The sequence below is a fragment of the Betta splendens genome, chromosome 2, assembly GCF_900634795.4.
Source record: "Betta splendens chromosome 2, fBetSpl5.4, whole genome shotgun sequence".
NCBI lineage: Eukaryota > Metazoa > Chordata > Actinopteri > Anabantiformes > Osphronemidae > Betta > Betta splendens.
In genome coordinates, this window is record NC_040882.2 from 10,304,663 (window position 1) to 10,331,344 (window position 26,682).

The window sequence follows — 26,682 nt, forward strand, 5'->3', positions numbered from 1 at the left end:
AATGGCGACTACCACAGAGGTGACTGTGTGCAAATAGGGCCATAGCGCCGATGGCCATCCATCACAAGGCCCTGGAGCAACATTACACCACTCTAATGGCCCACTCTGGCCTTCCTTATGATATTAATCCACCGCCTCGCAGCACTGATTTCATTTGTAAAGTGATGGGGAGAGACAAACTGTTTTTTTTTGCGTGCATGTGTGTGTGTGTGTGTGTGTGTGTGTGTGCGCGCGCTGAGAGACGCAGATGCAGACCCCTCAGCTCTTGCACAAAACATATCAAATCACACACATGCTGCATGCATGCCCCGCTGCTCACCTTGGCCCTCTACAGGTAAGCATACAGTACACACACACACACACACACACACACACACACACACACACACACACACACACACACACACACACACACAGTGACATAAAAACTGTTGCGCTCGCTTGCAGACTTTCTCCACACTGTTTTGCTGCAGACGGGCCATAGGGAGTCTAATTGTGACCACAGTGAGTACAGCATGCTGTACTGTATGCACCTTAAACCACCTCAGCATGGCAGCAACTGGAAACAACTCGCATACGAGGGGCTTCCAGCAAAACAACAATTCAATTTCTTCATGTCTCTGAAGTTGCAGAGTTTTACTTTGAAAAACCCAGGTGATGACAGAGGTTTAAACTGGAAACTGCTTGGGTAAAACTGTATCATACATGTTCCATCTACTGTATCTGTCTACTGTATGGCTCATATTGTGTAGTCTTATTGTGGATGATCAGGGGCTGACCCAGTCTTTCACAGTCTGCTGATTTTAACGTTAAAAGTTATAAACACCTATTCTCGCGTGCAGTAGAACAGACTCATCTGGTAAACACATGCATTGGTCTGTTTTTGCTACTTGCTGAAAATCTCAGTATTGAGCTGCAAGCATTTGCTCCACTTACAGCTGACGTACTGTGTAGACAGAGGTTATGATCCGTCTGTCTCTGTCAGTCTTACTTCCGCTATAATAATAATCTGACGGGTCAGAGGTCGTGTTGGTTGTTGCTGATGTTGATTTCTGCAAGACGTTTTTTTTAACACTCATTACAGAATGTGGTCACACTACCGGACGGTTAAGAAACATTCCCTGCCGGAAGTCGGCCATCAGTGCCTTCGTTCACAGCGCACCCAGTACCAGCGGGTCTCGTGCGGATTCGCGTTTCGTCGGCACTTTCCGTAAGTGGCGCGTGGACGTGGAACGGCGCCTCCAATCATCTTGTTAGCTTGTTAGCCTGTTAGCTTGCTAGCGTGCTGCTGTCACCTGTGTAATCCCACCTAGCGCTACTTGCTCAACTCGGAGAGACTCGCTACTTTACTACTACTACTTTGTTTGAGGTACACAACTTTTCACCGCTCTTAGTGTTAGCAAATATGTATGTGTACAGTATAAGTACACGATATATTGGCTACGTACAGTACATGTTGGTATAATTTATTGACTGGACATACTGTACGCATGACGCTAATCAGTGGCTAACCAACGGATACTACTAGTAGCTTATCACCAATTCATTCAATAAATCATTAGCTTCCCGTAGCTGGCAGTTAACTGTTAAAGAACGATAGCGATGCATTTACCCTCGTGTTTACAGTGGCTGTAACTTTATTAAACACAGACACAGTAGTGTTACATCAATTAACTGTTCACTGGTGTGTGTACGATATATTAGAAGTAGTCAGTGAGTAATAGGGTCCGGTACCGGTAAAAGCTGATTCTGACTCCTCTGTATTCGTCGTACAGTACTGTATATCAGTTGTCATTGTACTTACTTAAGACCTATTTGCATCTGTTTGCTTAAAAAATAATTATTATTTAAGCTAATGTGAATAATTGTATGACTCCACATCTACATAGAATCACCTCATAGTATTTTGTGTGTAATTTACAGTAGGTCTGTAAAAGTAATTTCAAGTTGTCCATGCTGCACAGGTGATGGAGATCCAAAGCTGATAATATAATATATCAAGTACCAAAGTTCACTTTATTGAGGAGCCAATGGTAAGAAACGTTATGATTTTTGATTAATGTTGCACAAGCGTGTGGATTAGTGAAATATCAAGCACATAACCTGGGAACACGGACATACGTTTTTAAAACAGCAAATGTCAACTTCCCCCTTCAAAGGTTATTTGGACAATAGCGTTTCCTGCACCGAGAAGAAGTGTTTGAATTTGGCTGTTGGCTGCAGACAGAAAATCAGAGCTTAGTCTTTTAGCACTTCACACATCAGTGCATATTGAAACCAGTTACTTAGCTTGCAGGCAGTCGGACGGAGGGAGGTGTGTGTGTGTGTGTGTGTGTGTGTGTGTGTGTGTGTGTGTGTGTGTGTGTGTGTGTGTGTGTGTGTGTGTGTGTGTGTGTGTGTGACCTGGGGAGCAGATGGTGGGCTGAGAGGAAGGTCTGCTGGCTGGACGTCAGAGCCCGAGACATTCTTTGTTGCGTTCTCCTTTTTTGTTTTTTTAACCAGACCACCGCTGGCAGAGGCGAAGCGTATACAGATACAGACAGTGACTTTACGGAAGCGCACATGCACAACAATAGCAGAGATGGGGACCATATGAATGTCAAAAGCTAAAAGTGTCAACCTGAAAGGACACAGAGATGCAAGCCTTCGCGTTTTCCTCAAATACCATCGCAAAGGGAACATTTTATGATTCGACCCTGGCACGCGTGAACCCAGGTATTGTCTCTGCTTTTGTGTGTGCGCCTCCCTCGAGCAAATACACATTCACGACAACAACCCCGCAGTGTGCAGCGCGTTTTTATTATCACACATTAAAAACACACCACGGCTACACCGTACTGCTAGGTATCCACTCCTGCTCTTACCCATGCTGTGTTAAATTATAAAAAAAGCCAGTCCGTCCTATGTAAAAATTTCATCTCTCGCTGGCGCTGCGGATGAACAGAGCTGTTGCAGACGAGCGGAGGAGTGGAAATGAGGAGAGTAGAGGAGCGGTGATGTCTGGTGTTGAACGTGTTGAGGCAGAGGTCAGCCCAACTCCGGCAAAACCCAGAAACAATAACACACAAACACACACACGCGCACACACACACAGATATATATACAGGCACATTTTCTGTGTGTGTGTGTGTGTGTGTGTGAAAATTGTTCTATTCACTTACTGAAAAACACGGGAATTTAAATAACCCCTGGTCATGAAAACAAACTTTGTGAATACTGAGAGATTTTGATGCCTTTATTAAGGATCGACTATGCTTTGAGTTCATCTGAATCGTCTTGATGTCCATGAAACTTCTAATATGTTGTGAATACTAATGGCTCAGTGGGCAGTGTGTGATAAGTGCTGAAACGTCTTTGAATGCAGCGCTGTCCTTGGCTGACTGGTGGGTGCCGTTTCATTATGGATATTCACTGTACTTTGAAAATTAGCAAAACCTGGCAGGTATCAACAGCCTCAAAAGCTGTCTTTAAGCGCTACTCTGTGTTCTTCGCAGCCCTTGAACTTGAAAAACGGAGCAGATTGAAGACGAATAAGAGACTGAAGTGATATTGGTGAGCAAAGAAAATTAATATAAAACACTTTAAAATACAAATCTGTGCTGCCAGAGGTAAAATAGCTGTCATGGATGGCCTTCTAGCCTAATGACAGACTAGGCTCATCATTAGAAAGAGAGGGAGAGAGAGACAAAGTGAAACAGAGGTGGAAACACAGCATTTCTATAGCTATACTATGAAAAGATGAAGGAAATAAATAAAGATGGAGCAAGGGATAGAGCTGGAACTTTACTGTAACATGCCACATGAAAGTGTACAACCCTGCTAAAGAAAGAAGTGACAAGCGAGAGAGGGGGGTGGAAACCATGAAGGTAAATTAAAAGTTAGACTGCTCTTCTGAAATCAGAGAAACCCTCAACGGAGAGGGCGGGAGGGCAGGCCAAATATTCCTTGACTTAACGTCTAATCCTGAATCTGAATATTAGCCGGCGAGGTTTTAAATGTAAATATGCCATTATGCTGTCATTACAGTGCTCACATCCGCAGGCCCACAGGTCAGCCCAGCCACTGTTAATTTTGCAGGCAAAAGCTTTTTTTCCCCTCCCCACACTCTTGAAATGTTAATAACTTTCTATTAGTTAATGTAGCGTGACTAAAATTCCGATTAGACATAATTCATTTTAATATCTGTGACTGGCCGGCCTGATCATTTTCCGCCGCGTTGTCCTGCACGCATTACACGAGTCCAAATTGGACTCATTTACATTGGCTGGTTAAATCAAGGCCTTCTCTTGCAATTTAGCTGTCATCAAATCAATTTTGTAATTTTCTTTGCTCTTTGAGGTACGACTGTTTCCGAATTGAATAATACTAGCCATCACATTTAATTAGCCGTCATAGCATGTGTCAGAACAGGAGAGGATGTGGCGGCATCTCAAATGCAACGAGACAGCGTCAGCAGCCACGACTTGAACACATTAGATATAATATTGCCTGGGACAAGCATTATTTTCCCTTCATTTAGGTTTAACTAGCAAACCCATGTCTAATTGCACTACCTTTATTGCCTTTTGGTCATTAGGAATAGGCTCGTTTTAAAAGTCGTGAAATGTGGTACAATTGACCTTCAGTGGTTTACTCAGAATTATATTTTTGTCCATTTTAACTTTGTAACACGCAGCTTCCCATCCTCTCAGGTTGCACCATAGAACAACACTCACACAGTGGGTGTGCAGGGAGCTTTGGTGGGACCTTTGTGGGTTGGCCTGGTGCTGGAGTGGAGCTCCCATGTGGCTTTGCTCAATGGTGACTGAACCATAAGAACAGAGGGACAGAGGGCTGCACACCACGGGGACTCGGGGATGGCTCAACCTACTGTGGGAGGACCGCAGCCTTGGGTAAGTAGTGGTGTCGCTCCAGATCATAGGACAGTGAGGCTCTTGAGGGGAGGTGGGACAAGTTGGGGAGGCAGGAGCTGGAGAGGGAGGCAGGGGGGAGATGAGGGTCAACCGAGGCGGGGAGGACTGGGGAATACAAGGGCAGACCACCATGGGAGTACCAGTGAATAGGTTGTTTCTTTTCTGTGTGGAGCCAGTGTAGGCTCAGGCCGGATGACAACATCACAGTCACGTATTGATATTCAGTTTTGTGTCTGAACATTATGCATGTGAGCGCATTAGAACACTGATAATTGAATGTTGAGCCGACCTGTTCGGCCTCAGATGTAGGCTTTAGTTTTTAAATGTCATATCAAACGTTTCCTTTGTTGTACAAACACAGAGGTTTGTAAAGACATTGCAGGTGGACGAAATAGGGCTGCAAATATTTGAATGTCAGTACCTCAGATCAGCATCAGGGCCAGTTGTTTACTGAACAGAGACTTGGGCTGAGGCGCTTGACTGGATTTACCATTCATGTCAGGTTCAATCGAAGATGGGGTGTGTTGGAGCTTGGTTCATGCTGGGGTCTGAAAGTCAGGATATTCTGGCTTCTGTTACCCGGACTTCATGATGAGTTCTTATTGTTAGTAAAGGTGTAACTTTAAATTGCTTGAATGACCTTATCATGAACTTTTCACACAGAACCTAGGGATCATTTATGTAGTGCATGTATACAATGAAATACCTGTGTGACCTTAAGTACCATTTTATCAAAATACACCTGTTTTAGAACCCACCCTGGACATTCTTCTTTTGAACCTCTGCCATCAGAAATAAGATTCAGAGCAATATAAACAAGGAAAAAAAGACTCAGAAACAGCTTTATTATTTATTATTTAATGTTAAACTGATTTCATAATTAAAGGAAAGTCTTAAAGCAACACTGACTCTGGTCAGAATTGTTTCCGGCTCCTGATTGAATTGTGATAAAGTGTCAAGTCTAAGCTTTAATTGCAGCTGGTTTCGATCCATTTTAGAAGAACTGTGTAGGCGATAAATCCCTTTTAACACACAGAGCCCAAATTGCAAGCGTTCAAAGGTCACTTGACACTAAATGTTTGCTGGGAAGTTGCGTGGTGTTCCATCTGTAGCTCAGCACTCAGAGTTGACTGAGAGTTGCCATTTAAATTGAGGTGGATTGTTCAGTCAATACAAGGAGTAAAGAGGTGAGCATGCAAGTGAAGTAGATAAGTCTTTAAAATAAGAAGATGAGACCGATATCAGATGTACTTGGTTTGACACAAATATAAATGTCAAAGATCAAGCGAGATATGCACATTTCTGGCAAACCTCAAAAACAGAAAAGCCTTGCTGCAGTTAGAGACCACTCACTAATAATCCTAAAACATGCCCGCTATTCTCATAAGCTGAAGCCTCTCCGTTCTGTCTTTTGAGCGTGTTAAACCTGGAGAGATACGGCTGCTAATGGATTTACACTGATACATTTTAATAAGTAAAAAATGAGGAGGGTGCCTCAGGGTCACACGCTCACAGTCCCTCAAAGTCTGTGGCTACTTACCGGATAGATAGCCACATACTGTAAATCCACAGCTGTATACAGTAGATCAGCTCATCCTTGATGAACGCAATTGCTTGTTTTTATAAAGGGAAAAATAAACTTGAAAATGAAAAGTGATTTGTGTTGCTATTACCTTACTGTAACATTTATTGGGGTAGTGGCGACATTGCAGATCCAGGCTGCTGAACCTTTAACACTTCTCTACTGTCATACTGCACCATAAAAACATAGACGAAAACCTTGTGAACTTGTAAATAGATGTATACATAAAGAAGTAGAAGCGCAAATAAAGAAGTACAATACTGAGTAGTTACCTGCTTTTGCATATACTGTGTGATTTAGCACCTTCAAAGCTCAGGTCCTTTTGAAGTGGCGTTCCAGGTTTTTGACCATCTCTGTAAGCTTTCTGAATAGTATGCACCTTGGCTCAATAAAGCACTTGAGGGATTTGCCATCTAAATCTCCCTTCACTGAGATACATATCAAAGCCACAAATGTCAAAGGAGATAGCAGCATTGCAGCCGTGGTAATCCACTGGCTGTAGAAGTCTTATGCAAGTGTGTCTGCGGGTGTGAGCGCCGACAACGCTTTTCACTGTCGAATCAGCTCACAGAGTAACGGAACACAGGTACGGGCACACCTGTGGCTGACGGATAAATGAACTGCATCCAGTAATGTGTGTGCAGTGTGTACGTAAGAGCAGGTCGCGTGTACAGTACAGATTAAATGAAGCACAGCCCCTCATATGATGAGCAGCTCATAAAATGATGAACAAACTGCTCTTTTAAGCTGGAACACAGAACTAAACTCTGAGTCCCTTCATCTTTTTTTGTGATCTCTTTCTTTTCCCCTTCTCTCTCTTCCCCCGTCAGCGTTGCATAGAGAGCGGCTGATGTTTTAATCATGGCCGCAGGGCTCATTGTGATGTGCAGCCACCTCTGGGGTCTCTAATTGTCTCAGGCCAGGCTGGCTCTGCTGATCACCCTGCGTCTGGAATGGCTAATGACTCACTGCAAGGTAGAGAGACAGGAATGCCTCGCATATAGAGCTTTGTCTGTTTGGTGTGTGCGTGCTGAGTGTCAAAGCGTGTGTGTGTGTGTGCACAATCATTCACTGTGTGCCTATGCATGTAAGCACATAATAGAACATAGAATTAACTGCACACAGAGCTTGATTACCGACTCTCTCAAATCAAGGCCAACTCATCAGCAGCCCTTTTCACCACCAAACTCCATGCTGCCCGCCATCCCTGAAACACTTGTGCGACGTTCTGGACGGTAAACACAAGCCCACCACCACATACTGTGGAGAACACACAAACTTGCTTGGTTTTGTACCTCATTTAAAAAAGCATTTATTGTTTAATACAAAGAGGTTGCAAGACAAGGGAGGAAATAAATAAAAGTTTCCACACAAATGAAGATCTTAATTAAACTAGAAAGGCAAATGATGGTGAACAGAAATATTGATCAGCTGTTTGTTTAGCTGTATCGATGAGCTTCTGTCACATGGAATTCACAAACATTTGACCATTGAACACTGACTGCTGATGCTAATGAAATCTCCTTTGGGTGTTTACAAGCATGGCTGATGTGCGCATTAAACAAGTCAAAGAAATCATCTAAAATTGTGGTTATACAGTCAAACTATATTATGTAAAGCATGTTTAAAATCACATGATCCAATTCAGCTTACAGTATTAGTCATTTACAGTAATTACATAAAAGATAAAACCAAAAATCAAAAATAAACTAAAATAAAACCCCACATATCATGAATGACATGTTCCAGAGATTCTAAAATAACTATAATTGATGGGTTTAATAATTAAATAGAAGTTTTAGATGAAGGCTTCAAAGGGAAGTACAAGAAAAAAAGCTTTTAACACATGGAGAGAATCTTCAACGCAAACAGAGCTGTATTATGATCCTGCTTGTTTTTCTCCACAATATAGCATTCACAAGTTGCAGAAATTATCCCCTCTCGTCACTAAAATGTGATTGTGCTCAAATGTGCGAACCAACAACTGTCTAAGTCTTCTTACATTATAGAACTGGTAAACAAACACGCATTACATGCTTTATGAGTCGTTAAACCATTAGTGTGAAGTCTTTGCTAAGATGCTAGTGTTCAGACTTAAAGAAGCCAAACAAACTGGGCTGCATTGCTTTACATAGTGCAGCAATTGGACAAGACTAAACTAGAGCCTGTCATTGCATCAAAGCTAATCATGCACAGCTACATTACGCTCTGCATCTCAAGGAGGATAATGTGGCTAAACCTAAGCAGCGATACACATAGAAGACACTCCTGAACCCACAGCCTTGCAGCACGATTCCTCTGCAGGCTCATTATTACAGTATGAATTATTTTTCAAGGTCTGTGTATGTTTTAAAGATGTTTTTCCGCTCCTTTGTATATTTGATAGAACATACATTAATGCTATTCATTTGTAGCAGGTGGTCGTACTCTGTGGCATTTCAGGGAGTTTGGCTTTTGATACCACATATACGTTTTTATTCATAATATTTCAGTTACCCTCTGGTTGGTTCAGGAGATGGTTGCAATGTTTCGACTCCCTCATTCTTTTTAAATATGGGGCCCAGAACGTATAGAACATCCATCCATCCATCCATCCATCCATCCATCCATCCATCCATCCATCCATCCATCCATCCATCCATCCATCCATCCATCCATCCATCCATCCATCCATCCATCCATCCATCCATCCATCCATCCATCCATCCATCCATCCATCTCTAACGTGTGACTGCAGCACAAACAAACGACATTTCCTCTGGCAGTTATATGTCACCTAAAGGTACCAGATCATACTTACAACATACAGAATGGAAATCAGTATCTGAGGCAAACTGACAAAGTACACAAATGGATCTGGGCACACTGTGAAATCTTTACTGCGCAAACTTGAAAAGGAATTCATTCAAGCCAGAGGTTAAATGGTCAGGACATGGTGTAGCCATCATAAACCATTAAGGAAATGTTGCTTTATGAATGATACATTACATCCTTCGCCAGCTCCAGACTTTAATCTCCTCCTAAGCTCCAAGTGGCAGCCTGGGTCTGCGTGGCTGGCCCGCGGATGATGTGGTCTTAGGGTAGAGGGCCTATTGCTTATGTTGCTGATTGTACACCTATGGATAAGGCTTTCAGGTGCCGCAGACACCGAAGTTTAAGCCCCCGGCAACCTGCGCTCACAGAATACAGATCTCCCACCCGCCCAGCTTCCTTTTAAATGCGCACACAATCACACACTTTCCTGATCATGTCTCCTCCATTCATCAGCCCTCTCTAGCTGTAATTCTTTACCAACAAATCTCTTTTTTAGCTCTTTTTGTCACACTGAGTCACAGTTCAGGCGGCACTTGTGACACATACAGCTAACATAAAAACGGGCCACACATGCCGCATTCAACAATGAATTACTCTGTGGTACAGTAAGTGCTGAGTGTCCTTCAAACTGATCTACAGCGAGGACATGAATTTGGAGGCAAAACTTCTGTGCAACAAAGTCAGGCTTTTCCTAAAGACTGCATTCAATTCTCTTAACCTTTTTGACGATCATCTTTTATGGACAATGTACGTACTATATCAGAACAACATCATTCATAGCACCTTTAAGTGTTGGACCCTGAACATTAATAAGCAGCAGCAACTCAAGTGTTGCGTACTCTTAATAACAAAGCATGTCTCCTGCTCCTCTTCCCTCCAATCGCTGGCCTTATTAGCATACAATCTGAATGCTGAGAGCACCAACAATGGTGAGGTCAGTGCCGCTGGATGGGGTCAATTCTGAGGACGGCTTGGCAACACGTTCTGTATGTGTCTTTGCATACTGTAGGAAATCTATTGCGGTTGAAAGTTAAGTGGCGGTGAATGCCAATAGTAGACCTTCCAAACTGCCTTCTTGAAAATACAAAGCATGGCCCCCGCCAATGGCGTTCTGCTCCATTTTACCTTTTGAAGAGGCAATCCAAGAGTTTAACCCCCAGAATATTATCTCTCTCCCTTCTGTGAGCAGAATGGCCAGCACTCATCACTCAAAAAAAAATACAATTTTGTTCTGTCGGTCTGGTCCAGCCTGCGATAATCCGAATCCACTTTTAGAGTACTGATAAGACAACCTATTAAATGTAATTATAAAATGGGTGGTACAAATTGTTAGTGCTGTAGCTATCTTCAAAATGTCTTAATGTCTTCAAATAGCCCTGGTGATTTAAATCATTTTAGCATTTCCTTGCAATTAGCTTTCACATAATAATACTGAAGCAAATTTCTGCACCACGTTTGACATTATAAATGTAATTGGCTCCCATTCACACCCCCACTGTGACACATCTATCAAACCTCATGGGCGACATTTCTGTGTGTGTGTGTGTGTGTGTGTCTATGATGACAAATACATGCGTTCACTCTTGCATGTGAGCCGTTTTGCATCTCTACCATAAACAGCCGCCTTTTTATTTATTTTTTTTACTCAGATCTATCAACTTCCATCGTTAAAATGACTGGCCATTGATTGTGCTCACTTTTTCAATTTAACACTCTCAATAAAAATAAGAATCTACAGTGCATTCTAATTACACTCCTTAGGTGACCTATGTAACGACTGTTTTCCAACGAAGGCTCATTAACTGGCCTGTCACAGTTCAGTTGGAGGCTATTGTGGCACTGTCCTTTTCATAGGCATGCCGGCATGACCAGCATCACTGAATGCTCATATATAAGAGCTCCAATAACAGTTAAAATGCTATTAAAGTGGATGAGGCACAGCTATGCTGCTGCTCTCTCTAATTTGAGACACTGACTGGAGGGCTGTGTGGAATACTCTCTGGGGAAAACCATTCCCCACTGATTCCAGCATATGTTGTGACTGCACATGCGCGTGTACTCACACACACACACACACACACACACACACACACACACACACACACACACACACACACACACACACACACACACACACACACGCACGTGCGCACACACACACACGCACGTGCGCACACACAAAAGCAGACGCTCTAATTGCTACTGGAGTGTAGCTGGTAATGTTGCGGTCATAGCAGTTTTTTTCTTAAACAAATATCCCAATGCTAAAAATACTCTCTAAAAAGTGCTCCTTAAAGTCCAAACAGCTGATAAATGTATTATAGTAGTAAAGGCCAAAGTGAAATAGATGTTGTGTGTATTCATGCAGAAGAGCATTTGTTTTGCATTTCTTGATGGCCATTGATGGTTCAGGGACAGCAAAAATTACTACTTACTGGCTTGTCACAAGTAAACCATTGATTTAGCTAGGCTAGAGTACATCTTTCAGAGATGTTATGGCTTCCAGAGGTTTATTATGCTAAAAATGAATAGTCAGATAATGCACGTAAATTTGAATACAAGGCAAAGCAAACCTTTGATACAAAGCAGCGCTTTCTGAAAGGCAGTGGCTGGATGGATTATTTGGTAATTTCAGACCACTTTGTTTGTAGAAGCTAGCCTTGCAAGGAATGACAAAGCGGCACTTTTGGCATATGAAAATTATTTTGTTTAAGGGCAATCTGGGACCAAGTTTTCAAATGAAATGAATAAGAGAATAGAAGGTTATTTCTCTTGGATAGATGCCACTTTTCAAGTAGCAATCCTTGCTTACCAAAGCTCACTTCTAAAAGACCGTCTTTTATTTGGTCTTTGAATGGAGCTCAAATAAGTGGATGTCGACCAATCGATTTTAACCAAAGCTCATGAATGCTCTGCTCAATACAGAGTGACAAGGAAGGGAAACTGCATAAAAAATGTGAATAAATGAAGAGACAATTAGTGATAATAAACATTAAATCCTGACCTCATCTTTCACTGAAGAAAAACACAGAACAAACTCATTATTTTTAATGTGTATATGCTTGGGCTCATTTCAGAATCAGCTTTTAATAACACAGATTTAATGGACTGGTATTTAGAAAACGGTGACTCCATACATACTTAATACCATTACTGACCAAATTAACCTTGAGTAGATTTTAATTACATTTAGTTTCATTTGGTTGGTCAACCAATTCACACAGCTTGGGATATTACAAATAGCCGTCACAAACACGATAGCTAACAGGTTAGACCCAAGAGCAAGAATATTAAATAAGAGAGATGTCAAGTCGGTTTTCAAAGATTTAATAGTACAGAATGAAAAACCACATCAAGGGTGGAAATACACAATTCTAAACTTAGGAAAACTAGAAAATATAAAGAACTTACAACTGAATTGCAAATATTCACTTGTAATAATCAAAAATCAAAGAACTACTAAGAAAAGTGCCTGCAAAGCGGGGGAAGAAAGAAACTAACAAATTGGAAAAACTAGAAAACAAAATCACTACAGATCAAACACCAGTAAATCAAGCTATCATTTCACAAACAACAAGACTAACAAGACAAGCTAGAGGTCAGGGGAGTGGAGCAATGAAAAAAGACACACCTGAACAGAAAAGAACAACTGAACATCAGTTTTATTAAAGGTGCACATATCACTCACATTTGAAATCTGGCCAATGTACTGTAGAGACCTCTGTCTGGCCTGGAAGGGAACTAGTCACCTTTTATCTGTTACATTAGCTGTTCAGAGGTCAAGCTCACTACAAGCTCACAAATATCTCATTCTTGTTTATGTAGTATCTCAGGATTACTAGACGGGGTTTCTCCAGATTTGGCAAACATCCCTATGGGCTCAGTGATGAAGTGAGGGTTACCTTGACCTTTCACTACCTCTAAACGCATGTCTGTCTCATGCTTGTTAAATCAGTCTCTCAAAAATGTCCTGTCATAGATGAAGCCATGAGATCAAAACAAATTTGCAGCTGGACTGGTTGGCAAAGGCTGCATTTACTGCTTTTAGAACTTCTGGTTAGACCTAAACTGCATTTTGTTTCCCCGTATTTGTACATGTGTAATGACAATAAATTTGAACCTAATCTAATTTAATCTACTTGTATGAGCCAGAGTACAGTGCAGACGAGTAACGCTGGATAGAAGAGGACGAGGCTGCTAAAGCTGATGGGCAGTGTGTATAGGGGGAGAGCCGGGGAGCGGGCTGCCAGGGAGTGGGCACAGAGAGTGGGTTGTGTCTCCAAGTAAAGAAGAGCTAATATCCCTGTACTGCAATGAATTTCACTGCTGCCGGTTGAAATTGTGGATTCTACTGCCTACGGGGAACATATGAGTGTTATGGATGATCAGTTTTGGGCTACAAATGAAACACTCAAAACTAACTGCAGAATATCAAGAAGAAGCTGGATAAAACAGCTAGGACAAAAGGTTGAATGAGCACTAAGTAAGTAATAAATTCGTCATTTTATTGTTTTAGCTTGTGCTGTAAACTTGGAGCAAAGTTACAAGCTGATGCCTAGAAGAGTATCGGAAATAGTGCTGTTGCTAACTTTAGATTGTGCATTAGCTCTGAGTGGCAGGCACTAATACTAATACTAATCTAATAATTTGTACTTGATTTTGTAGGCAGGATCAGCCGGCCGCATATTGTCACAGAGACTCTTGGAAAGGACAACCATCTTGCTTTGTCAGCCACAGACAGCGAATGAAGAAAAGAAGTGGGTTTGGCTAAAGGAGGAATCTATGGCTACTACTAAACAACTTAGAAACTGTCTTTATTCAAACACACTGTTAAAATATAACCTGCTGTTAAAAATGTAAAGAAACATCCGAACATTTGTCTGTAAACCGGTAAACCAGTAAACACACACGCCCCGCAACTGGTGGTTCAGGTAGGTCCAATGGCTGCAGCTCAGGAGATATGTCAATCTGGGTGTTGTAGGTTATCACCATTTTCAGCCACAACACATACAGTAATACTGCTGCTGTTCCCTGTCTTCTCTGAACATAGACCATCGATGTTAAACTTTTTTGCACATTTTTGCAGTTGTGTGAATTTCTTTTATTCTTCATTTTATCTATACTGTAGTATTATTTGATTGCTAAGACCAAAGGTTCTGACAGCATTTTAGTATGGGTCAAGCAGTGGGTGATCCAAGCTGGATAATGTATCATGTGTAGCAATAAAACAACACATATCACCGCTATGATTAGTAGTTGTTGTGATTTAATAACTTTACTACAAGCGTGATAGCAACAGCGAAGAAGATGCTCATGCTAATGATTTAAAAAGCACAACATCTGACCCAGCAGATTTGACCCTGTGGATCTTCCATTTTGGAATCATTGGTGGTGGTAGCTGTTGTGGTAGTAGGTTATTATTGTGAGAAAATTAAATTGATTTTTTCTTCTATTTTTAGTTGTGTTTTCTCAACTACCTACCCATCATTCTTCGTCCCCTCCTTGATGATTGTACTGTATATACTGTACTGTACTTACTGTACCTATAAACTGAGCAGTCCACTCTTAATTTATTTTAACTGACAACAGGTTGGTCACCAACGTGTAACAGCCTTCAGTATTCATGTATTCCTCAAGGGAAGTATTGCAGTAATGCTTGTCGGTCATGTCAAACATTTTTAAATGCGAAAACAAAAACGTGATCATCTGGGCTGTGTACTCTTAAAGATGACTTCATCTGGAAGAGTTGGTCAACTGCATGGTTGACATATTCAGTAGTAAACATTGTGCTCAAATATATCCGAAGAACTTAGTTAGTTATAGGTTTCTTAATTTGAGGACAGCCTTAAACAACTTTACATGCTTAAGCAGTTGTAAATTATCTGAACGTTATTAATGCTAGGTGTTAGAGATTAGTAGACAACCCAGGCACATGCTGTACAGAAGCAGTGGTTTGATACAGACATCACTTTTTGCCTGACACTGGCCCCTCTTTAAATTAGAATTCACACCATGACAAGCTCTCAGCTGCCATTCACCCAGTGATCTGTCAGTGTGTTTCAGCACTATACAATAATATTCAAAAGCATACTTGAATCCTAATGAGAATCCCATTGACAAGTTATTGCTGGACCTGCTGATGAACATTGATTTAAAATAGGGTCCGGTGTGGAGTGGAGCCCCTTCGGTCTAAACTGTGTCTGCATAACTGCAGGAGGAGACTCAGATTGTCGGAGGGCAAAGAGAACGGCCATTTGTATGGAGTGGTGAACCAAGAATTGTTATTGTATGAGGACAAGGGTTTGATGGGATCAACGGTCTGTCCACCTCAGGACATTTGCAAAATCAGTAAGTGCTCACTGTTCTACTCTTTCTTTGCCCTCTGATCAGGCTTGTTTTTAGCTTGAGGAAAAAAAGTAAATGGGTGTCTCGACACACACACATGCATGCATCTGTCTAAGTTGTTTGTGTATGCTTCCAGCTTGTTTATCAGCCCACCACAACAGGGTGTGTTCTCATACTTATAGCCCCTCTAAATCCGAGGCTGGCATGCAATAACGAAGACGGCACTTTCAATAACCTTGACGGACAGATTAAAAAGAGGATTCAATAGCTACTCTTCACCATGAGCACTCCATCACCAAGGCCGCTATCCTTCAACGTCGCTCCCCCTCTCTCTTTATCGTCAACTCCTGTCAATCACTTGGTGGCTTGGCAGTAGGCCTCTGCTACTCCCGGGGAGCACTGCTGTGTTTTCGCTTATCCCCTGGTTGTGGGTTAGAAAGGTACAGAAACAGCAAAAAGCCTTATCATTGAACTGAAAGGTTGGGGGGGGGGGGTGTTGCTAGCCAGGATATCACCCACTTACAACCCCCCAGGGTGTGGAGAATGGGTCAGGGGGGCTTGATGGCGTTTTTATGAAGAGCTTGCAGGATCAGATTCATGCACATTATGTCCTTCTCTTGCAAGCGCTCGTCTCTCTCAGCAGACTGTCCTTCCCTCACGTGGGTGGCCTTGTCAATCTCTATTACTACCTGATTTCTGGTTTCTAAACAACCCTCGCTAAAAGCGCCTGTGCCCATCCACCATCCTTTTCAGCCGCAGAGCTCTCGAGCTTGGGGGGCTTTAGATCCCCCTTTCTGAGTTTTCACCAAGGCTTTACTTGCAGCCTTTGAAAGTTCACAGCCTGGCTTGAAGGCAAAGAGAGGAAAATCAAACTGCTCAAGGCGGGCTCGGATCACAGGTGAAACCCACTGAAAAAAAAGAGAAAAAAAAATACATGATGTGAATTCAAGAGACATCATCCCTGAAGACGGGCTACAGAGTTGAAAGAGTCCTTCTCAATGCCAGGCTTGGTCTCTGAGGTTCACTTATTTGTTATTTTTTTCCATTATCATTTTGAAATGTGCTATGTCATTTTGTCCACTCGACGGGTTACCTAAGGTGAGCTGGAACTGCTGGCTGCAATTATTGGCAAGACTTAAGACTAATAGGAGTATGATGAGAAGTAGAAGTTGTCCAGAGGTTATGTCCAGCTTATAACACACAGTCTATATCAACAATAGTGCAAGTGATATATTGGCTAATTAATGGTTCCAACTGCTTCCTAATTGCTGTTCCCCCTGACCTACTGTTACCACCTAGGAACTGGTCTCCACCCCAAGGGCATTGGAGATGCCTGAGCTCCTGCAGACAAACTCACACGTACATGCACACGCACAGCGAGCTACCCCTGTGATCCCTGAATGTCAGGCTAAGGGCATTCAGAGGCCAGCAGTCCTTTCAGCCTAGCATACCAGGAGTTGATAAAGAGCATAAAACACACAGTGGGCAGTTTAGCCACTATAATCTTGGGGATTACAGGTCAAAACGATTCCACACACCAGAAAAAACTGTGTAGACACCCTTCGCTACAGGGAGTCTGTGTCTTGCCACATACTTTATCCCCATCAGTGTATTTCTTACCAAAGTCTCTCTCAGTAATACAATGATTGATGAAACCACTGTAATTTTATACTTGTCACAGTCAACTTTGTAGTTTAAGCATATTATGTTATTAAACTTATTATTAAAATATTAAACTGCAAACTTTCAACCAAAACAAAAGACATACAAGAGACATACAGTACAAAACATTTAATGGTATATTGTATTTATGTATACTATCCAGCTCCTGTATATAATACATACTGTAAAATGTTTTGTAATAAAAACTAACCTTTAAATCTAGTGACCAAAAAGTAAAGAATCAGTACAAGATACATACTGATACACATACAGTAGTCAAGTAAAATCAAGTAAAAATATGCAACATACTGTACAGTAATACTAGGCTATTTCCCTAGAAATGTGTTTGACCATAATTGTCAATTGAATTACACTGAGATTTTTTTTAAGTAGACTGAATATGCTTGTTTTTAACCTTTTAATTATTTTTTTTCAACAACCAAATGTAATAATGGCATAACCATGTCAAGCATTGTTGCTGTTTGCAGCAGATACATGTCGTATTCACGACACATTCATACTGTAGTAGATAAGCACATACTGTACTGTTGAGTAAGATAAAAAAACACAAAGCATTAGTATTAGTTGCCCTTCTAAAGATTTTAGTACAAGTCTGGGGTGACCTGTTCTTTCTGTATATCCTTTAGGTTTGGTAGATTTGTATTTCAAGTAATTTTAGACTTTGGACTCATGTTAATTGCTAGCTTGATTCTTGAGACTGTGGACTAAAGGTCAGGGGATAATAGCTTAGGGCAGATGTTGATGAATCACAATGGTAGTTTGATTTCCACTTCCTCTTGGTCCCGTGTCTCACATGAAATGTAACTGCCTGTGAACAAAAGAGCCCAGACTCCAATACAACATTGTCTACAAATATTAATAGCCTAAAATAAGTTATTTCTCATGTCTGACAGTTGAGGGTTCATGCCCTACTGCACACCAGCAAGTTAGCTTAGCTTAGCTTAACATACTGACTGGAAGTAGTGGGTAAGCAAAGTTAAGCTCAGTAATGCACACAGTTGATCTTGTTTGTTAAAAAAAAAAGGATTATATGAGCTTGTGCAAACACACGCTGTGATCGCAACCCTGGCCTAATATGTTGCACATGTAAAGGGGGAGTGGTGCTGTATGAACCTTTTCATCAAACTCTCAGCAAACTATCAAATGCGTATGTTGCCCCAAAATGAAGAAATGTTACTTTAAATGTACAGTAATACATTCATAAAAATACACACACATTCCCTGCATAGAGTCATGCACATAACCTCAATCTGCACAGCTGAGCACTCATGTAGTGTACAGATGAACTCCCTAATTATCAGACATAATTACATTTATTAAAGTAATATTATGTGCAGCTGAAAGACACCCAGATATTTAGTTAAATGTTTTTAAAATGGCATTTGCTTGTGGAAATATAGTTGTCCATGTCTATTTTCAACCCCATTAGACATCCACTGACTGATTCTATTCTGCTGTTTATTAGAGCACTCATGGGATTCAATGCATTAAACCATCCCTTCAAAACTTAATCTATTGCTTAATTAAAGTTGTCCAATATGAAAACAGAACCAGCCTACTAAGAATTAACTTCAACTCTCTATTTTCACTCCATCTATGCTGCGGACACTTGTGAACAGGCTAATGAAGATGTGTTAAGATACAGATTCTGGTCCATTTGCATGCAATTACAGCACATTGCTTAAACGCCAGGGCTGTCAGCATCCATGCGTCCACATATCCTGCATCTGCAGTTCTCCAGAGAATTACGAACGACCCCCACACGCCTCCACCCCCCCATCCCGCTTCACCAAAGTCATTGCTCTGCCTCTGCAGTTTTGCGGCAAATGGCTGTAGTCCATTCAAACGTGTGAAATTGTAATCATAGCTGTCTGTGGATGGGTGTAATTAATGTGCTCTATCACTGAGATTTTGATGGCCAGTGTGGAGTATGTGGGGAGCCAAGCCAGCGAAGGACATCGGCTAAATGATGTGCTATTATATGGAGTGTTTGGTCATTTGTAATAGCATGCAGTGTGGAATCCATGATGAGCAAAGAGGAATGTCCTCCCGGTGCTATCATCATTGTGTTCATTAATTGCATTGTTGATGGTAGTTGGTAACACAGCAGGTTGGATGTGATTATGTTGTGTTTATGTGGCAGAAATAGCTCACATTCAAGTAAATTTGGCTTTGCTAGGAATTGGGAGTCATGATAAGTCAGTTAGGAATGTCTGCTGGGGCATTTACCTGGTTTGTTTCCTTCTAACAACTTTTATTTCCTCCACATCACCCTGGGTGTCTGTGCCACCTGCAGGCTGACAGATTTTACAACACGATCATTAGTTGAACAGATATTAGAGGATTTTGTGCTTAACCGATGAGGCCAACTCGGAGATAAGGAACACCAGTGAGTGAGTGGAGGAAGACGGATGGAGAGACACGTGTACAGGCGATGTGTCCCATCAGTCTGTGTGTCGGGCATGTCTCCACTTAGACAAATTAGGATTTTGGTTGCGGGGTGTGCTTCCTGACAGCAGAATAAATACATCCTCTCCTTGTGATGGATTCGTCACCCATGGGGCTAAACATGACAAGCAGGCATTAGTGTCTTGTGAGTTAAAGAAGGCAGATAGGGGCAGGGAAGCGATGGAGGACTGTGTTCTGCTGTGCTCTGTGTAGGTGTGTGTGTAGGTGGTGGTTCTTCTTATTATGTTGGGAATTTCCTGATTTCTGCAGAAGACTGTAGGTTCATATTGTGGTAGACTAAGTGTGCCAGCAAATCATGAGGTTACAAGGTACTGAGTGATTTCTTCTGATTGGAGAGGGCAGAGCGGCTGCTGGTGCACAAGTCTCTCATTTCCATGAAAGTGGTGCATAGGAGTTGACTATAAGTTATTAGTATTAGTAGCAGTTGTATTTATCTTGTCTCATGGAAACTATGTCTATATTGTAATCATTTGTTTTGTCAAATATGTTTTGAGTTCAGGTTTTGGATGCAGAAAGCACTATGGCTAGGGCTCAAGATTCAGTCAACGGCAAGGTTGTTTTATGGGTTAAACTCAGGCAACGGGTTTTAGAAACAAAGAAAAATACATTTATTAATACATTATATGTGTACTGTACACCAAAGTCCAAGTATGATTTATTTTTTACTAATAACACTAATGAATTTAATTTGACATTTATCGGCCAGTCAGAAACACCTTGGGCGTGTTACTCTAAGTGGACTGAGTGGTGGTGCATGGCCAAAACATTAGAATCATAATATAAAGTACCGCAATAAAACTCCAGCACCCATTGTAACCTCAATAATAAGCATATAATAGACCTGTCACCTTTCCTTCAGCTCCAACTTAAAAATGGAGAAATTACAACCTTGTAAAAATTAATTTTCACAGCAGAGCTCCTGTATTCTGGATTGAATTGTGTGCTGTATCTAACAAAGGAGCCAATTAGTCTAGTATGCATCAATATGTATGTACATAATCTTGTTTGAAGAGGGTTATTATTGTCTTTAATCCTGCTGTTTTACTCCACTTGTTCTTTTCGTACGTTTTCCAGAATGCCTTTCACATGCAGTACTGCAAATGAGTGCAGCATCACGGTAAGAGGTCCCCTTGTCCAGCTGGACTCAAACCTCCCACTCAGAACCCGTCTCGGGTTTGTTGAATGCTCTATCACTGAGGCTGCACTCAGTGGAGACGTTTCATATCTGCCTCCTCTGTGATGTATTTCTCTCCCTGTGATTTTTTTTTAGTGTTGCAAACTGATGAAAGAGGCCGTTAGTCTTTTATTCTGAAGGACTGACACCCAAGCCTGACATTTACTGTTGATGTCAGGATGGATGCAAAATAAAAAAGCTGTGCTAGAAATATCTAAGGGTGAAACTCTCTACATTTGGTCCAGAATAAATCTGCAGGAAAAAGAAAGACACAAATATATAAAGCCAAAAATGTGGCCAAAAAATGAAGGGTACCTCTACAGTGTAGTGTTTGAGGCTAGGAGATGAAGTGATGGCTGCATTCCATACTGGTCTTACTACTTTTCTGTTAATTCTTTTTAATTACCTTAATGACCAGTGAAGACATTCTATGTAAAGCTTTACAATACAACACAGTTGGTTCCAGTACAATAATGTACAATATACATTTCTATTTAGTTAAAAAAACTAAAACTTACTGTCTAGTGTGATTGAGGTTATGGTAGTTAAGCAGAAACAAAATGAAACTGAAGCGGAAACTAAATTCTGAATTACAGACCTCTGTCCAATTCTCTCTTTGCTTCACACATGGACATTACTATCCACGGATAACCAGTGTCTTTCTCGATACTCCAGGGTAGAAGAGGATTCAGTAAAATTACGTAATGTAATATACAATACACCACTGCATATTTAGCACAATGTTCTTTTCAAACAAACATTAAACTGTATGTAACACTCAGATGTTGGAAGCGTTCCCAGGTCATCCACACAAGTTGGCAACCAATGGATTGAGTGGATCTAAAATTAACTTCTTAACTCTTCTGTACTGAACTGCTCAAACTCAAAGCAGCGTTTAACTGTCCTCTGTGGCTAAATGCTTTAAAGCCAGATTTACCTCTGAACCCACCTGTGACGTCTGAAGCACACTTTGTTACTGTATTAATCAATAGTTGTCCAAGCAGAGTAAATATAGTAAATAAGTAATTCATGGCATTGAATTTGTTACATTTAAAAAAATAAAAGTACACAATGCCTTTATAGTAGGCTTGTAAAATAATAACATATTAATATAATGTTTGCTTTAATATAGACTGAACAAGAGGTTTCTAAACTTTGTGAGCCAGGGCCTCGGTAGTCTAGTCGGGCAGGTTTAGAGTGGCCACTTTCTGTAGGTTGGACAGGATTACAAACCATTGAACACTATGCTGTAAAGATGTTTTTTTTTATATATGTACTTCAGGGCATGTAAGCAGTGTTACAGGAGTGGGTCAGGCAATGATCTGCCACTGCTGGCGTTCATCGTGCACACACAACATGTGGGGAAGGCCCAAAGTTGACCAAACAGCAAACATTCCTACACTGGAGCCACCTTTGGTAAAGATGTGTTGCAGTTGTATAGTTTGATTTACTGGGTTGTGGGTAGTGGCACGGATCTGCCTAATAGCACCAGACCACGCAAGCACTATCACCTTAGATGTTATGTAGAATGGATTACAATGTCTGATAGCTATAGTAGCTATCTGGGCCGGAACTATCATCATTATTAATAATTACTGTATTATTTACGTTAAAGTTCTGAGTTCTTTATCAGCCTCTGTACTGAATAGAGCCGAGAACACAAAACTGGTCATGGTACGTGCGTCATATCTGCGGAAACAAAGACAGAGACTTATAAACTCTCAACAGTTTTAAGTTGGGCAGTAACAAGTGACACGATGGCAAAGGCAATTAGGATACCTGATCTCAATTCTGCTAATAAAGACAGTCTGCAGAGGGTATTTAGACTTCAGTGGGATTAGGGAAATCTTTGTCATGTAGATCTCTGGAATGCCCCTGGCTTCAGAGATAAAATGAAGACGAACCCTTAGTAAAGGAAGAAGAGTAAAACAGAGGGAAGGGAGTGGAGGACACAGAGCTCTCAGCTAATGACAGGGCTACTCTGCATCACTGCACTGACTAATGAGCACTCCAACAAGGTTGAGCTTAAAGACCAGTGCGTGTGGCTGGCGCGCGTGCATGCACGTGCAGACAGTGCACCGCTACATATGTACACAGTGCAGGGCATATAGAATGGGCGCACGCATGAGCAGGGGTGTGTGCATCCATGCAGTGGTGAAATAGGAAAGTGTAATAAAGGAAATGAAGGTGGAGAGAGAAAGACAACAAGAGAAGGAAGGAGGGCGTGCGTGCGTGTGCGCGTCTGTTCAGGCTGGAGATCCGCGGTGCGTGACAACGGAGGAAGCGTTTAATAATTCACAAGATATTGATTTAGATACCTTACTTCCTCCTTCACTCCCACACCCCAGGAGAGAAAGCCCACCTGTAGGTTCCTGCTCCCCCCTGTTGGTGCAACACATAATGAAAACAGAGCAAGAGGCTGCAATCAGCCCCGTGACCTCAGGCAAATGCAGCCATTCTTTAAATCGCACCTGTTTGGATGCCATTAGGTAAGACACGCAAGTAAATGAATCTGATCATTCAAAAGGATCATTAGGGTGATGATAATTATCTGTACCATGGTAGTTATCGTTTAACTTTTTATTACAGGAAGGTTTAATGACGTTTTGGGCGTGAAAGATGGGGTTTAAATAGGCTGTAGTGTAATAAAGCAAACTCTGTCACTTTTCCCGATTAAATATTCATCGTCCGCTCTTCATCCTGTTTTAGAATTCAGCCACAGTTGAATTTGTTCCTCACACATGCCTCCAGTTTAAGGAGGAATTAAAACGGTATCATTTGCACCAAGTATTAACAGCTCCTTATTTTAGCCACTCTTTAATCGCACAGGAGGAGATCAGGGAAAATAAAAAAAAAAAAAAAAAAAGATCTTTTACCCATATGTAAGAAAAATAAAGCAGACTCACTCGTCATAGAGATGTGGACTTTGTTCGCTGAACTTTATCGCCACCTTGAGGGCACGTTTGGTACAAGTAAGCTGTCGGAGCAAAAGACTGAAAAAGATCCCCACACAAGGATGTGGTGACAGACGGGACTGCTTCTTAGAAAGACATTTAACAATATCAGCTGTTAATGTTGTTCAGAAGAAAATACTACCTTAAGTAGTCGAGTAATTCTCAGTGCAGCGTTACAGAAACGCAGACATTGGTATCTAAGCATCAGCAGAGCCTGCTGTGAAAATAATATTTAATATAATGAAATATTTCCTTTCATTGTATTACAAAATGCTGCCAGTATTAAAAGTAAACGCTAAATTTGTCACATAGTCTGTTAATTATAGGGGTACATAATTATAAAAACTAAAAGTTCTTTTAGAATGAATGAAAAGAACTAGAATGAGCACATTGTCTTAGAAGAAATGGATAAAAAATATTAAATCCTCAATCAGCATCAATTCAAATTTTTTTAATAACCTTTTTAATATGCAATGTTTATGTTACGTTACAGTATAGTTTAATTCAAAAGGTAGTGAGTGATGGGTACATTATTTGTGACAGTGACAGCGAGGTGGTTTCAATCTACAATTAAATCATGAAATTGATCATGAACATATGATCTTGAAAATTAACTATAAACTCTAAGTAGCCACTTTATTAGGTGCAGCCTGCTCGTACCGTGTACCTGCTCTCAACCTTCATGGAATGCACTCAAAAAGGTGCAGGAAACATTTCTGAATCATTTTGGTTCATTACATCAAACAGTTACTAAGCATTTATGGCTTCCATGTCAATAAGGCCAAACCTTTGCTTTGCCACGCCCCATGGTTGATGACGGCAGAGGCTGCTTCAGTGCAGTGGACTCCTTGTCATGTTCAAAGTGTGCCAAGATCCCCTCGCAACACACACTACCCGCTATTGTGCCATCTTATTTTTGATTTACTCCTATGTATTGAAACGTCTCCTATTGTGTGCTGAGAGATGCTCTTCCCCACACCTCTGGTTGAAACCATAGTTCCCAGTTGCTCCTGCATTTCCATGAGCTCGAATCAGGCTGGCAATTCTCCTCTGACCTCTGGCATCAACAAGGCATTTTTTTTCTTTTCCACACCGTTACCTGTAAACCCCAGAGAGTCTTGGGCATGAGAGTCCCAGTAGATCAGCAGTTTCTGAAATACTCAGAGCAGCCGGGCTGGCGCCAGCAACCGTACCGTGTTCAGTCACTTAAATAATTTTCCTTCCTCCTCTGATGTTCAGTTTCTACTACAGTAGAGCGTCTCCAAAGTGTCTACACACCTAGTGTAATGTGTGTGCGTGTCTATTTATATTTTTAGGTTTAGGCCTAATATTTCCTAACCAATTAACATAATGCATTATGTTATAATATAAGACAGCAGAATAACTGTTTTTACCTTCACAGTGCAGTAGGATATACAGTAGTAATAGAACCTCTGAGGCGAGAAACGACTGAATTTATATTGTTTTTTTTGCTGAGAAACAAGTTAATATTTTTGTAGGTTGTATTTTGTTTTTTCTTGCCAGACACATGACTATTAATAATGATAAATGATTATCCTCATCTTTACATTCTTATGAACTTACCATAGCGATGAACAAACGATTGAATTCATAAACGCACTGCTTTGAATGATTTATGTAAAGGGGCTGCCATCTGCTGGCTCTAGATGCAAACAACAGTCTTGTGGTAAAGAAGTAAAGCTCTTATCGGTGCACACAGGATGTAATGACTGTACAGTGTGGTGTTTGGCCACTGTGTTAGCACTGTGTAATAAAAACACCTTTGTGTGTCACAGTGTGGATATAATCTTGGATTCTGTGGGTTTTGTCTCAAACGGACCTTTGCTTTTGTTCTATATCTGCTGTTATCATGACAGTATATCATTTTTATTATGATTTATCACAAGACAAGAGTTGCAAAAATGACTTCAGTTATTTGCCTCCACGATGTTCAGGGTTGAACAGACGATGTGACAGTCAGATGGGTTAATGGAATGGTAACGAGGAGTCATATACTGTACTCTGCTTAAGTGGAGCTTGTAATTTGATTAATATGGCTGTTTTATTGATAAAGTCAGATGAGCTGGAGGGAAACTTGGCCAATCCCTCCTTATAGAGTTTCCCTGTAGTGTAGACAGCATGAATATTTTAAAAAAGCATGGAACAGAAAGCAGGTGTTAAACAGCTTCAAACATACTTTAAGTAAAGTTACATTTTTAATTTAATCTACAACACAGGATAACTGTAATAAACATGGATCAAGTAGTTAACATGAGTCAGATTTTATTGTACAGACATTTCTCATTAACTAGAATCTCATTAGGAGATTCCCGGCGAAACCCAAACAACACCACATGACCAGCCAGAGGATGGATTGGATTGCTTTTCACCTCCATCTTCAACCTGGACTGGTCCTTGCTCCAGTCAACCTGAAAGCGACTCCTGCCACCGCATATCAGCGGAGAGTGACCATCACTGTCAGCGTTTGATTGACATTCGCCGTGGACCTGGCAGTGGAGATGTTACAAAGTGGAGCACAGTTAGCATTCTTCTGAAATCTTTAGCCTCTGGCCACTTAGACATAATGCGTGGATATCAGTGTCAGTAAACCTATAGCCCACGTAAGGTTATTCCACTGTACCCGGGGAGACGGAGCATGTGCTGTAACACCTTCAGCTGAGTGACACTACACCTGCAGCTTTTTCTCTTTACTCTCTCTTTAATAAAACTACTCAGTTCAGCAGAGAA

General features: G+C 41.1%; 1 long non-coding RNA gene across 1 annotated transcript in view; it reads left to right on the plus strand.

The window, feature by feature from the left end:
* Positions 1–1,222: 1,222 nt before the first annotated feature.
* Positions 1,223–26,682, plus strand: part of LOC121202602 (uncharacterized) — a 37,634-nt gene continuing 12,174 nt past the window's right edge. The window contains exons 1-5 of the long non-coding RNA XR_005898363.1: positions 1,223–1,369; positions 1,965–2,033; positions 3,495–3,552; positions 4,692–4,892; positions 7,326–7,470. This is a non-coding gene — a long non-coding RNA (uncharacterized LOC121202602). The remainder of the gene's footprint in view (positions 1,370–1,964; positions 2,034–3,494; positions 3,553–4,691; positions 4,893–7,325; positions 7,471–26,682) is intronic.